This window comes from Felis catus, chromosome E2 (genome assembly GCF_018350175.1).
Source record: "Felis catus isolate Fca126 chromosome E2, F.catus_Fca126_mat1.0, whole genome shotgun sequence".
NCBI classification, from domain to species: Eukaryota; Metazoa; Chordata; class Mammalia; order Carnivora; family Felidae; genus Felis; species Felis catus.
Window position 1 is genome coordinate 131,730 of NC_058382.1, and position 13,694 is coordinate 145,423.

The window sequence follows — 13,694 nt, forward strand, 5'->3', positions numbered from 1 at the left end:
GCGGGGCCCGGGTCGGCCGCCTGAGGCGAGGCCGCGAGTACGCACGCGCCTGAGCCGGGTCTTCCTACCTCCGCCTACACTATCCCGGCGCCGCCTGCGCGGCGGGGGCGGGGCGATTGACATCACCGCCGCAACAGAGTACGCGGGCGGGGCGCGCGCACCTTTAACTAGATGGTGCTCCCCCTCTAGCTCTATCCCCTGGCCGCGAAACTGCGCAGATTTGGCAGTCCAGGCCACCACCTCAATCCCCGCCCCTTAGGCCAGGCCGGAGAAGTCTCCAGTCGCTGCGTCCACCAGCGTTGGGGAAAGAGGCGGGGCCAAAAGCGAAGGGAGACATTGGGTCCAGGGAGCGGGGCGGTGGGTCCCATGCCAGGAGGAAGTCCCCTTCTGAGCCAAGTGGCTGACTTTTGCGTTTTAACTGTTTTATTGTTTAACGTGACAAACACTGAAACCTGCCTAAAGCAAATAGATTCCAAGGGGCTACAGAGCAACGAGTCTTGTGAAATCCCGCCTGACCCCCCAAGCGTCCCCTTCGCATCTTTTAGCCAGCCGCTGCGCTGACTTGGATGCTTTTCCAGGTGGGAGAACTGAATGAACCTCAATAGTGGGAGAATTCTAAGGACGGAAGCACGGTCGGGGCGGGGGGACGGTGAATCCTGTCTGAGAAGAAAACAGAGTCTGTTTAGGGAGAATCCCACCTAAGGGAGGAAGCAAGATTCATCGGGGAAGGAATCCTGCCTCAGTTGGGAGCAGGATCTGTGCGGGGGTGGGGGTGGAGGGGTGGAGGAGTCCTGTCTGAGAGAGGAAACAATGTCTGGGGGGAATTCTATCAGATGGAGAGAACAAGGCCTGGGGGCGGGGGTGGGGGGGCGGAATCCTGTTGGAGAGAAACACGGCCTTTCTGTGGATCCTGAGGAGGAAGCAAATTCTGTGGAGAATCCTGGAGCTAGGCAGGGTCTCCTGGGGAGAAAGAAGTCCTGTCCAAGCTGGGCCTATGGCGGAGGCAGAGAGCTCCAGTTTGATCCAGTTTGAGGTGGGAGCAGAGTCTGGGAGGGGATCCTGTCTGAGGACATTACGCACGAAGAAAACTCGAGGGATGGATGCCACCGAGATGGTCCTTGGGGTGGCCCTTGACCCCTTTTGCAGGGCTCCTTGGTGCTGAGATCTCTAGTTTCAGGACGAGGCTAAAGGAGGGGGGGGCGGGGTTCAGCTTTTGAGAGGATGGAGAGAGCATGCCGGATGGCCGTGAGTCCGGCCCTAAGACCCTACTAGGCGTCACCGAGTTCAAATGCAAAAGCTGCGGGCTGAACCGGGCGCCCACGCGTGGTGGCGGTACAGGCAAGTCTGGCCCTACCGGGAGGGTTGTACCCTTTGTTCCCGGGGGGCTTGGGGGACCGCGGGGCTTTGTCTCTGTGCCTGCCTTTGTTCCAGCCTCGCCGCAGCCCCCAAATCCAGGCCCCGCCCCTCCCCCTTAGATGTATCCGCGGGCCACGCCCCACGATTGAGTGGCCCGCCCTCTCCATGCAGCTAACCCAAGGCCCTTGCCTCAGACTCTTACTTACTTAGATAACAGGGAAGGAAAGTTGACTAGCACGCTGGGTGAGGTGCGAATAGTGATACGTGCTGAGCATTTTCCATAACCCCACCCCTCACTGTGCCCCAAAATCACTGGGAGGGGGTGACTCATACCTACCCTAACCTCTGGGGCAGACACCAGGGTGTCAGGGCCAGACAGTCAAAATAAAAAGGTGATGGTAGGAGCGCCTGTGTGGCTCAGTTGGTTGTGTGTCTGACTTTGGCTCAGGTAATCATATCACGGTTTGTGAGTTCGAGCCCTGCACCGAGCTCTCTGCTGTCAGCACAAAGCCCCTTTGGATCTGTGTCCCTCTCTCTCTGCCCCCAACCCCCTATTGGTCTCTCTCTCCCAAAAATAAAAATCATTGAAAAAAGGAAAGTGATGGTAAAGAGTGTAGGAGTGGACTTTCCTAAGCGCTACCCCAAACACCTGTGGGAAGGACAATTCTGGGCAGAAACAAGTGCAGAGGTCCTGAGGCTGACCAGGCACTGAGAGATCAGTGAAATCAGGAATGGTAGGAGATTTCTGGGGGATCCAAGAGATTGCTGAACAGCTGCCTAGGGATAGGTTTAGATTGGGTCCTCTGGTATTGCCCTGCAATAGACTATGGCAACTGACCCTGTGCTTTCAGTGATTCCTGCTTTTCTCTCTAAACAGTACCTCCTTCCTCCTGGGCCTAGTACTTTCCTTCCCAATACATGGCAGCCACACAATCAGAGTATAACCACCATATCAGGTACTGGGCCACTGCCAGCTCCATTGTCCAAATGCATAAACCAAGTCTTCTTGGTTTTTATGTATACATAAAATACAGCACCTGGGTGGCTCTGTTGGTTGAGCGTCCGACTCTTGACACCAGCCCATGGTCATGGGATCAAGCCCCGCATCAGGCTCCACACTGACAGCGCAGAGCCTGCTTAGGGTTCTCTCTTTCCTCTCTCTGCCCCTCCCCCTGCTCACTTGTGCACTCACGCTCGCTCTCTCTCACAAAATAAATAAACTTTTTTTAAAATAAATAAATGAATAATAAAATGCAATTGAACCTTGGGACACCTGACTGGCTGTCCATAGAGCATGCTATTCTTTATCTTGGGATTGTGAGTTCAAGCCCCACATTGGATGTAGAAATTACTTAAAAATAAAATCTGGGGCGCCTGGGTGGCGCAGTCGGTTAAGCGTCTGACTTCAACCAGGTCACGATCTCGCGGTCCGTGAGTTCGAGCCCCGCGTCGGGCTCTGGGCTGATGGCTCAGAGCCTGGAGCCTGTTTCCGATTCTGTGTCTCCCTCTCTCTCTGCCCCTCCCCCGTTCATGCTCTGTCTCTCTCTGTCCCAAAAATAAATAAACGTTGAAAAAAAAAATTTTAAAAAAAAATAAAATAAAATAAAATCTTAAAGGGGAGTCGGGGTGGCTCAGTCTATTGGGCATCCGACTTCGGCTCAGGACATGATCTCAGTCTGTGGGTTCTAACCCCACATCAGACTCTGTGCTGACAGCTCAGAGCCTAGAACCTGCTTCAGATTCTGTGTCTCCCTCTCTCTCTCTCTCTGCCCCTCCCCTGCTTGTGCGCTCTCTCTCTCTCTCTCTCTCTCAAAAATGGACAAATATTTTTTAAAAATTTTTAACAAAAAATACAGTTACAGTACTATACTGTATTTATAAAAAAAAATTCACATGTAAATGGGCCTACCCACACAGTATTTTACCACACACATAAAAATCATTTTTGGGCACACCTGTGTAGTTCAGTCAGTCAAGTGTCCGACTTTGGCTCAGGTCAAGATCTCATGGTTCGTGGGTTCAAACCCCTCATCGGGCTCTGTGCTGACAGCTCAGAGCCTGAAACCTGCTTCAGATTCTGTGTCTCCCTCTCTCCGCCCCTCCTCCACTCATGCTCTGTCTCTCTCTCTCTCTCTCTCCTTCAAAAATAAACATTAAAATAATTTTTTTTGAATCATTTTTTGGTGAGAACCCTAGACTGTCCCTGCTGATCTCCAACCTCACCACTTGACCCCAGCCACACTAGCCAACCTGTTGTTCCCATCTCAGTGCCTTTGCAGGTTCTGTTTATTCTGCCTAGAATATTCCTCCATACCTTTCTCACTGATTCCTTCTCTCCCTTCACATTTCAACTAGAGCAAATCAAACTGCTGCATCTACCATCCTGAACCCAGGGCCTGCCCCATAGTAGACACTCAGTAAATGTGTAAAAGAACAAAAAAAAAAAAAAAAAGGATAAATTAATGCATGAAGATGATGACTGTCTTGACCCTGCCAGTTTTGTGAGCTACAAGATGAGGTTAGGGTTTACTGTTTGTTTTTGTTTTTGTTTTTGTTTTATTTTAAGTAGGCTCTATGCCCTATGTGAGGCTTGAACTCATGACACCAACATCAAGAGTCACATGCTCTACTGACTGAGCCACTCGGTCACCCCTGGGCTATCTTACTTTTTAATCTTTTTTTTTTTTAATTGAGTTACAATTCACATAACATCAAATTTATCATTTTAGCTTCTTTTTTTTTTAATGCTTATTCACTTTTGAGAGAGAGAGACAGACAGAGTGTAATCGGGGGAGGGGCAGAGAGGGAGACACAGAATCCCAAGCAGGCTCCAGGCTCTCAGCTGACAGCACAGGGCCCGATGCCAGGCTCAAACCCACAGACTTCGAGATCATGACCTGAGCCCAAGTCAGATGCTTAACCGACTGAGCCACGCGGGTGCCCCTCATTTTAGCTATTTTAAAGTATACATTCGATGGCATTTCATACATTCACAATGTTGTACAATCACTACTTCTATCTAGTTCTAAAATATGTTCATCACTTCAAAAGAAAACCTTGTATCCATCAGCACTCACTCCCCATTCCCTCTCCCATCAGACCCTAGCAACCACTAATCCACTGTCTCTATGAACTCTTTAATCTTTTGATAAAGGCTTATAATATGGAGAGAAAAGGTTTATTTATTTTTGAGAGTGCAGCAGGGGAGGGACAGAGAGAGAGAGAGAGGATCTGAGCTCTTCAGCGCAGAGCCCAATGTGGGGCTCAAACCCATGAGATCATGACCTGAGCTGAAGTTTACTTAATGGACTGAGCCACCCAGGCACCCCATGGTGAGCATTTCATCATGTATATAATTGTGGAATCACTATGTTGTATACCTGAAACAAATATAATATTGTATGCCAATGACACAAGTAATTTTTTTTAATGTTTATTTTCAAGAGAGAGAGAGACAGAGCACAAGTGAGGGAGGGGCAGAGAGAGAAGGAGACACAGAATTGGAAGCAGGCTCTGAGCTTTCAGCACAGAACCTGACATGGGGCTAGAACTCACTAACCATGAGATCATGACCTGAGCTGAAGTCGGACGCTTAACCGACTGAGCCCCCCAGGCCCAATTTTAAATGAGGGGTAACTGGGTAGCTCAGTTGGTAGAGCATGCAACTCTTGATCTCAGGGTTGTAAGTTCAAGCCCCATATTGGGAATGGAGCCTATTAAAAAAAAATTTTTTTTTTAATGTTTTTAAATGAGACACTAGAGAGCTTGCTGTGGTGACAAAGAAGAGCTTATGTGAGCACACAGTGATATGGCAGCCTCCTACCAGCCAAGAGAAGAAGCCTAAGAATGACATCTACTTTGCCAGCACCTTTATCTTGGACTTCCCAGTCTCCAGAACTGTGAGAAGTAAGTTTGGGTTGTTTAAGCCACCCAGCTATGGTACTTTGTAATGGCAGCTTGAGCAAACTGTCAAATTTCCCTCTGCTTCACTCTGATAAGGATGCGTGTGATTTTACATTAACAGCCCACCCGAATACCTCAGGATAATTTCCCCATTTCAAGATCTTTAATTACAATTGCAAAGATTCCATGGCAACGGATGCAGCAGATCCAGAACCACGACTTCCGCCCGAAGTGGAGGAGCAGGACGTCAGCGCGCTGCCGGTGTCCTGCGCTGGGGAGAGCAGATGAAGCGCCCCCGGCCGCCTGGATTTAACGTGTAGGTGCCGCTCCTGGAACTGTTAACTTGGAGTCTAGCTTGAATTATGGGATTTGGGGGGGACCGTTTCACTTAATTACCACTAGTTTTGAAATGTCTTTGTGAGTAGGGTTGGCACGGATGCACCAATACGGAAGGAGAGGGGTCACTTATCTGTGTTCCTATGGAAACTATTTGAATATTTGTTTTATATGGATTTTTATTCACTTCACTAAAGAATGCCCCTCAGCTGCTGGGCAAGGGTTTGTAGCTTGTGCGTCGGCAGAATGGGCGAAAGCTTAGTGCTGTGACCTGTTTTAAAAATAAAGTATCTTGGGGGCACCTGAGTGACTCATTCGGTTAAGCGTCCAACTATGGCTCAGGTCATGATCTCACGGTTTGTGGGTTTGAGCCCCACATGAGGCTCTGTGCTGACAGCTCAGAGCCTGGAGCCTGCTTTGGATTCTCTGTCTCCCTCTCTCTCTGCCCCCCGCCCCCGCTGTCTCTCGCTCTCAAAAATAAACATTAATTTTTTTTAATAATAAATAATGATAAATAAAAATAAAGTATCTTGAAATAATTGGGGGAAAAAACACAACAATTGCAAAGATTCCTTTTCTTAATATATAACACTTCAAGGGGCCAGGGATTAGGATGTATATATTTTTAGGGACCATTTTTCTGCCTCCTGCAGTCCACATTTCACAGATGGGAAAACCAATCTTCAGAGAACAGGAGTTGTCCATAGCCCCACAGGCTGCAGGAGTCCAACCCACTTTGGTCTCAGGGTGCCCTCACCCTTTCCATCTGCTTCCTTCCCAAGGGAATCTGCGACTCCCAAGCAGGGCAAGGAGGGAAAGGACAGGAGACTTCCACAACCCAGAATTTCATCCCTCTTCCTGCAGAAAGGAACCAGGGCTCCTGGGAGAAATGATTGATTCCAAAACTAAACAGAGAAAGTCCCAGGTGAGCCTGCAACATCTTGTTATGCCACAAAATAAACACCCAAAGAATAACAGGAATATATTAAAAGGACACAGAAACCAAACCTGATGTCACAACTCAAGTATCAGAAAAATACTGATGGTCTTTGGCTGACATACAATGAATCCACCCTACACGAGTCCTTAAGTGTTCTCAAAAAGGAGAGAGCCAGGAAAGTAAGCCCATCTGTCACCATATGATATCACTTTTGACTGGCCCCTTGCTCTGGGAAATCAACACTGATCCTGCCTTTCCAAGGGGAACTGTATTTGATGGTAACACGTGGCCCCAGTTCTTGCTTAGATAATTAAATTCTGGAATTCATAAAATATCATTTTCCAACCCATTGTGAGATTCCTGAGCAGGTCAAGATTATCAATTGTATACAATATGAGGTGACTAGAGGGTGTGGTATGAATATGATCATCTGGGAGGGGACACATGAGTGGAAGTAGACAGTCAGGCTGTCACTACCCCCACATTAAGGTCAGAAACACTAAGATCCTTCATGAGATGCAATGGGACCCATCCAACATGCTCTGACAGGTTGTAGCCAGTAATGTTTGGCCTGAAACCCAAATCTCTAGATCTAGTTTCTCATCTATGAAATGCTGGAAGAAGGGAGAGAAGTATCCAGTGGGCCCATCCAGAAGCAAGAGATGTCCTACCAGAAACTGAGGTCCACTGTCCTCTATTTGTTTTCACAGAGGGAGCTGTAAATCTCTAGCCAGACACCAGATCAATGGCTTCCAGGGTGGAACAGAAATGGATGCAGACTGTACAAAGGAAGTTTTAAGGTGAAGGATAACGTTCTAAACCTGATTGTGGTGGTGTGCCTGGCTGGCTCACTTGGTGGAGAATGTGACTCTTGATCTCAGGGTTCTGAGTTCACGCTGCACGGTGGGTGTACAGATTACTTAAAAAGAAAAAACTTGGAGTGCTTGAGTGGCTCAGTTCGTTGGGCGTCTGGCTCTTGGTTTTAGGTAGGTTCATGATTTTACAGTTTGTGAGTTTGAGCCCCTCATCGGGCTCTATACTGACGGTGCAGAGCCTGCTTGAGGTTCTCTCTCTCTCTCTCTCTCTCTCCCTCTCTCTCTCTGCCCTTTTCCTGCTCTCTCTCTTTCAAAATAAATAAATTATATAAATAAATAAGCAAATAAATATAAATAAATATAAATAAATAAATAAATAAATAAATAAATAAATAAATAAATAAATAACTTTGGTGTGGGGCACCTGGGTGGCTCAGTTGGTTAAGCATTGAACTCTTGATTTTGGCTCAGGTCATGATCTCACTGTTCGTGGGATCAAACCTTACATCAAGCTCTGTGTTGGCAGCACAGAGCCTGCTTGAGATTGTCTCTCCCTCTCTCTGTGCCCCTCCCCTGCTTGTGCATGCAGGCACACACTCTCTCTCTCAAAATAAATAAAGATAAAATATTTAAAAAAAAACTTTTTAAATAAAAATAAATTAAACTGGATTGTGGTGATAGCTGCACCATGATGAATATTAATTTGCTCAGAAGCTTTGAAGGCTACCTGCAATGGGTGTATTTTATGGCATATAAACTATACTTTATGGGCATCTGGCTGGCTCAGTCAGAAAAGCATCCAACTCTTGATCTTAGGGTTGTGAGTTCAAGCCCCACATTGGGTGTAGAGATTACTGAAAAAAAAAAATAATTAATTAATAAAAAAAATAGTTTAAACTAGGTGCACCTGGGTGGGTCAGTCGGTTAAGCATCTGACTTTGGCTTGGGTCATGATCTCACGGTTTGTGAGTTTGAGCCCCATGTCCGGGCTCTGTGCTGACAAACGGCTCAGAGCCTAGAGCCTGCTTCAGATTCTCTCTCTCTCTCTCTCTCTCTCTCTCTCTCTCTCTCTCTCTCTGCCTCTCCCCTGCTGGTGCTCTGTCTCTTTCTCTCTCTCAAAAATAAATAAACATTAAAAAATTATTAAAAAATAGTTTAAACTATACATTAATACAACTTTCATACAAATGGCATGGACAATAATAACATGAAAAGAAATTCTACATTATTCGTCATAAGGGAAGTGCAAATTGAACCAGTTCACATCCACTTAAAAAAAAAGAGAGGGGTGCCTGGGTGGCTCAGTCGGGTAAGCATCTGACTTTGGCTCAGGTCAAGATTTCATGGTTTGTGAGTTCAAGCCCCGCATCGGGCTCTGTGCTGACAGCTCAGAGGCTGGAGCCTGCTTTGGATTCTCTGCCTCCTTCTCTCTCTGCCCTTCCCCAACTTGTGCTCTCTCTCTGTCTCTCAAAATTAATATAAAAAAAAATTTTTTTTAAAAGGACAATAGTAAGGGGCGCCTGGGTGGCGCAGTCGGTTAGGCGTCCGACTTCAGCCAGGTCACGATCTCGCGGTCCGTGAGTTCCAGCCCCGCGTCGGGCTCTGGGCTGATGGCTCGGAGCCTGGAGCCTGTTTCCGATTCTGTGTCTCCCTCTCTCTCTGCCCCTCCCCCGTTCATGCTCTGTCTCTCTCTGTCCCCCAAAAAATAAACGTTGAAAAAAAAAAAAGGACAATAGTAAGTGATGGAAGGGATATGGAGGACTTGGAATACTCCTTTATTGCTGGTGGGAATGTAAAATGGTGCACTACCTATAAAAAAAAAGTTTGGCTATGCCTCAAACAGTTAAACATAGATTTACAGGGGCGCCTGGGTGGCACAGTCGGTTAAGCGTCCGACTTCAGCCAGGTCACGATCTCGTGGTCTGTGAGTTCGATCCCCGCGTCGGGCTCTGGGCTGATGGCTCAGAGCCTGGAGCCTGTTTCCGATTCTGTGTCTCCCTCTCTCTCTGCCCCTCCCCCGTTCATGCTCTGTCTCTCTCTGTCCCAAAAATAAACATTGAAAAAAAAATTTTTTTTAAATAAACATAGATTTACCATATGATCCAGCAATTAACTTATAGGTATATACCTCCCCAAATTGAAAACATGTTCAAACAAATCCTTGTACAGGAATTTATAGCAGCACTACATAGCCAAAGGTATAAACAACTCAATGTCCATCAAACGATGGCTGGAAAAATGGATAAATAGATGTATTTCCATACAATGGAGTCTAATTCAGCCATAAAAAGAAATGAATTGATACGTACTACAACATAGATGAACCTTGAAAAGATCACACCAATTAAAAGAAATCAGACATGGGGCGCCTGGGTGGCTCAGTCGGTTGAGCCTCTGACTTCAGCTCAGCTCAGGTCATGATCTCATGCTTCGTGAGTTCGAGCCCCGCGTCGGGCTCTGTGCTGACAGCTCAGAGCCTGGAGCCTGCTTCAGATTCTGTGTCTCCTTCTCTCTCTGACCCGCCCCTGTTCATGCTCTGTCTGTCTCAAAAATAAATAAACATTAAAAAAAATAATAATAAAATAAAATAAATCAGACATGAAAGATCACATATTATACAATTCCATTTATATGAAATATCCAGAATATGCAAACTTATGGAGACAGGAAGTAGATTAGTCATTGCCAAGGGCTGAGGAAGGGGAAAATGAGGAGTTACTGCCAATGGGTACAAGTTTTTATTTATTTTTTTAAGTTTATTTATTTATTTTGAGAGAGAGAGCAGGGCAGGGGCAGAGAGAGAGGGGAGAGAGAATCTCAAACAGACTCCATGCTGTCAGCACAGAGCCTGATGCGGGGCTCAAACCCACAAACCATGAGATTATTACCTGAGCTGAAACCAAGAGCCAAATGCTTAACTGACTGAACCACCCAGGCTCCAAAACAAGTTTTTATTTTGGATTGAGCAAAATGTTTTGGAACTTGATAGAGATACTGGTTACATAACATGTAACCATACTAAAATCCATTGAATTGTTCACTTTAAAATGGTTAATTTTGTGTTATGTGAATTTCACCTTAATTTTAAAAGGGTGAGGGAGCTTCTAGACCAACAGGGAGCAAGGAACCTGAGCAGTTCTGAATGGGTTCCTGGCAGAGACAAATCACCTGTCAAAGCTCATTTGTGAATAGTTGGTGACTTGGGGATGGGGACCAAGCATGCTAAGGAATGAGGAAGCTTCCAAAGACAGGCAACTAGGAAACCACCCTTGTTTTTAAAAGATGCATCCTGACGTTAAAAGAGAAGGATAGATACAGTGTCTCAAGCACAAAGAGGGTAGCATGGAGAATAGACCAAGTCATGAAGGAGGGCATGGGTCCAGCAGGAGGGCAGCTGAAAGAAGCAGGGCTAGAGACTTTTCTGCCTCAGTTGCCTACCGTGACAGGGAAATGCTTTTTAGACCAAAGCCAAGGGCACAACAAAAAATCCAACTAAACAAATTTAACAACATCTAGGTGGCACAGAAGCCTAAAGCAAAGTGACCCAGACCTCGTATTGTGTGATTTCATTGATGTGAAACGTACAGCACAGGCTAATCTATGGTGACATTAGATTAGTGGTTGCCTGGGACAGGGAATAGGGAATCACAGCAAATGGGTGGAGGTATCTCATTGGGGATGATAGAAATGTTTTAAAACAGGAGGATGCTAAGGATTACACACATGGTAAATTTACTAAAAATGACTGAATTTTAGGGACACGTGGCTGGCTCGATCAGAAGAGCATGCAACTCTTGGTCTAGGGGTGGTGAGTTTAAGGCTCATTAAAAAAATAAGTAAACTTGGGGTGCCTGGGTGGCTCAGTCGGTTAAGCATCCAACTTCAGCTCGGGTCATGATCTCACAGTCTATGAGTTGGAGCCTCCCCCCTCCCCTGTTGGGCTCTGTGCTGACAGCTCAGAGCCTGGGGCCTGGTTCGGATTCTGTGTCTCCCTCTCTCTCTGCTCCTCCCCTGTTCATGCTCTGTCTCTCTCTGTCTCAAAAATAAATAAACGTTAAAATTTTTTTTTAAATTGTTACACGTAAATAAAAACATATTAATCTGGATTCAGTGGATCCTTTAAACTGGGGGTAGGGGTGCCTCATGGCTCAGTCAGTTAATCTTTATGATCAGGTCATGATCTCAGGGCTGGTGAGTGAGTTCGCATCAGCTGTGCTGACAGCTCAGAGCATGGAACCTGCTTCGGATTCTGTCTCCATCTCTCTCTGCCCCTCCTATGCTAACGTCTGTCTGTCTGTCTCTCTCAAATACAAATAAACATTTTAAAAAAATTTTTTTTTCAGCGTTTATTTATTTTTGGGACAGAGAGAGACAGAGCATGAACGGGGGGAGGGGCAGAGAGAGGGAGACACAGAATCGGAAACAGGCTCCAGGCTCTGAGCCATCAGCCCAGAGCCTGATGCGGGGCTCGAACTCACGGACCGTGAGACCGTGACCTGACTGAAGTCGGACGCTTAACCGACTGCGCCACCCAGGCGCCCCTAAAAAATTTTTTAACTTGGAGTAAAACAAGAGGCCTTTAAGGGACAGAAGTACCCAGGTGTGCCACCTCGAGGGGCTTTCTTCTTTGCCTAAAGGCTTTACTTTAAAAAAAAAAAGAAAAGAAAAATTTAACTTTTGTTTTCTTGTGTGTGTGTTTATTAAAAATAAGACCAAAAAAACAAAAAAAACAAAAAACAAAAAAAAAAAAAACAACAACAAAAAAACAAAAGGGACAAAACAAGAACATTGCTAATTTGGGGATGTGAGTGCTCCAGTGTAGGAGCGCTACATTGTATACGCTATATTGTACTGTAAACGCTATATTGTACTCTGCGTTTCTTGTTTTTTGTTTTGTTTGTTGTTTTGTTTTGTTTTTAATTTTCAAAATTAATTCAAAGGCCCAGTACAGGACCCGGTTAAGGGACCCAGAAGAAGTGACAATGGTAGTTGGGTTATTATGATTATTTAGTTTAGGTCTCCTACTTCCTACGTGATTTCCTCAGGCTTTGGTCCACAGACTAGTAGGATGTTCTTGTTTTTTTACATATGAAAGCAAATTAAACTTTTTCTATGTTGCAAATATTCCTCACCCCCATCTCCACCTCCACCCCCTCCTCAACGGTCCTTGATCTTGTCCGGATGTTTCTTTTTTGGTAAGTCCTATAGGCACCTTGCTTCATCTGACCCATTGCTCCTATCACCTTTATACACTCCACCAAGGCCTGGGTCCGGGTTTCCTGCCAGCCCTCATCCAAGCTGCAACTTCCAAGACCTTACTGGTTTAGAAATGGGATCTTGCCACTGCCCTTCCCCCATCCCAAAAGGCTCTTCATTTCCTCTCAGTCCTGTCAGGAGAGCTAAATCCCCCACTGCTGGTACTGGCCTTGCCTGGGACGTCCCTTAATCTCTACCCTATCTGCCTTGTACTGGGAAGCATTTTTCCAGAGCTTTATGGCTGACCCCTGGCAAGGGGAAGCTCCTGACAGATAGAAGTGTGTGAATTCAGGTTAATCTTGGGGCCTGCATCCCACATCTGGCACTATCCAGCCCCGCTAGCACTGAGCACTGGGCTTTACCTGGGGGCAATGGCTGCCACAGAAGGAGGCCCCTGTGTGAGAAGCTGGCCTAGTAGTAATGGAGGGTGGAGGGAGGTTGGGAACTCTGAGCTGGGAGTAGAGACTGAGCCTTCTGACCTAAGCTGTGTGTGTGGTGGTAAGGGTGTGGTAGGGGGTGAGGGGCAGGTCCTGCCTCCCCCGGGCAGCTGATGAAGCCCAGTCAATTAGGAGCTTAATATCTTCTCCTTTCATGTGTCTGTGACCATTGCAACCTTACAGGTTCTTCCCTTGATGGTCTGTCAGCCAGTGTCACCTGCCTCTTCTCATCACCTACTGGTTCCAAGACTCTAGGACCTGGCTTAGGATTTTCAATATTTGCAGGTCACATTGACCCCTCCTTGGCTTATTAAACCTGTGTCCTTTGATATACTATTTATTCCTCCAATTGCATGCACAACTACTGAGACAAGGTCTTTGGAGAGGAAAACAAAATAGATGTCTTCTTGAGGCTTGTGTCACTGGAGGCTGCAGCTCCCCCCTCCCTTGCTGCCTGAGCAGTGTCAGGGTTTGTTTCTCCCTTCTGCCTCCTACTGGGCCAGTTACTCCATCTCACCCTCAACACTAAGACCTTCTCTGAAGCCACCCATGTCCTCTCCTTCCTACTCTGTATCTGTCCCCTTCTGGCCTTCCCACTGAGGTCTGAGCAGCCATTGCTGTCTTTCAAGCCTCCTGTTTTGCTGCCCCACT

At 46.5% G+C, this 13,694-nt stretch overlaps 1 long non-coding RNA gene across 3 annotated transcripts; it reads left to right on the forward strand.

Moving 5' to 3' along the window:
• Window positions 1-7: 7 nt before the first annotated feature.
• Window positions 8-7,481, forward strand: LOC102899610. Of its 3 annotated transcripts, none has more exons than XR_002738649.2 (5): window positions 8-578; window positions 5,110-5,262; window positions 5,381-5,575; window positions 6,378-6,520; window positions 7,246-7,481. It is a non-coding gene; the product is annotated as an uncharacterized LOC102899610 (long non-coding RNA). The 3 variants fall into 3 exon arrangements; XR_441958.5 differs by having other exon boundaries at window positions 5,117-5,262; XR_006590229.1 differs by lacking the exon at window positions 8-578 and adding an exon at window positions 841-1,033.
• The last annotated feature ends 6,213 nt before the right edge of the window (window positions 7,482-13,694 follow it).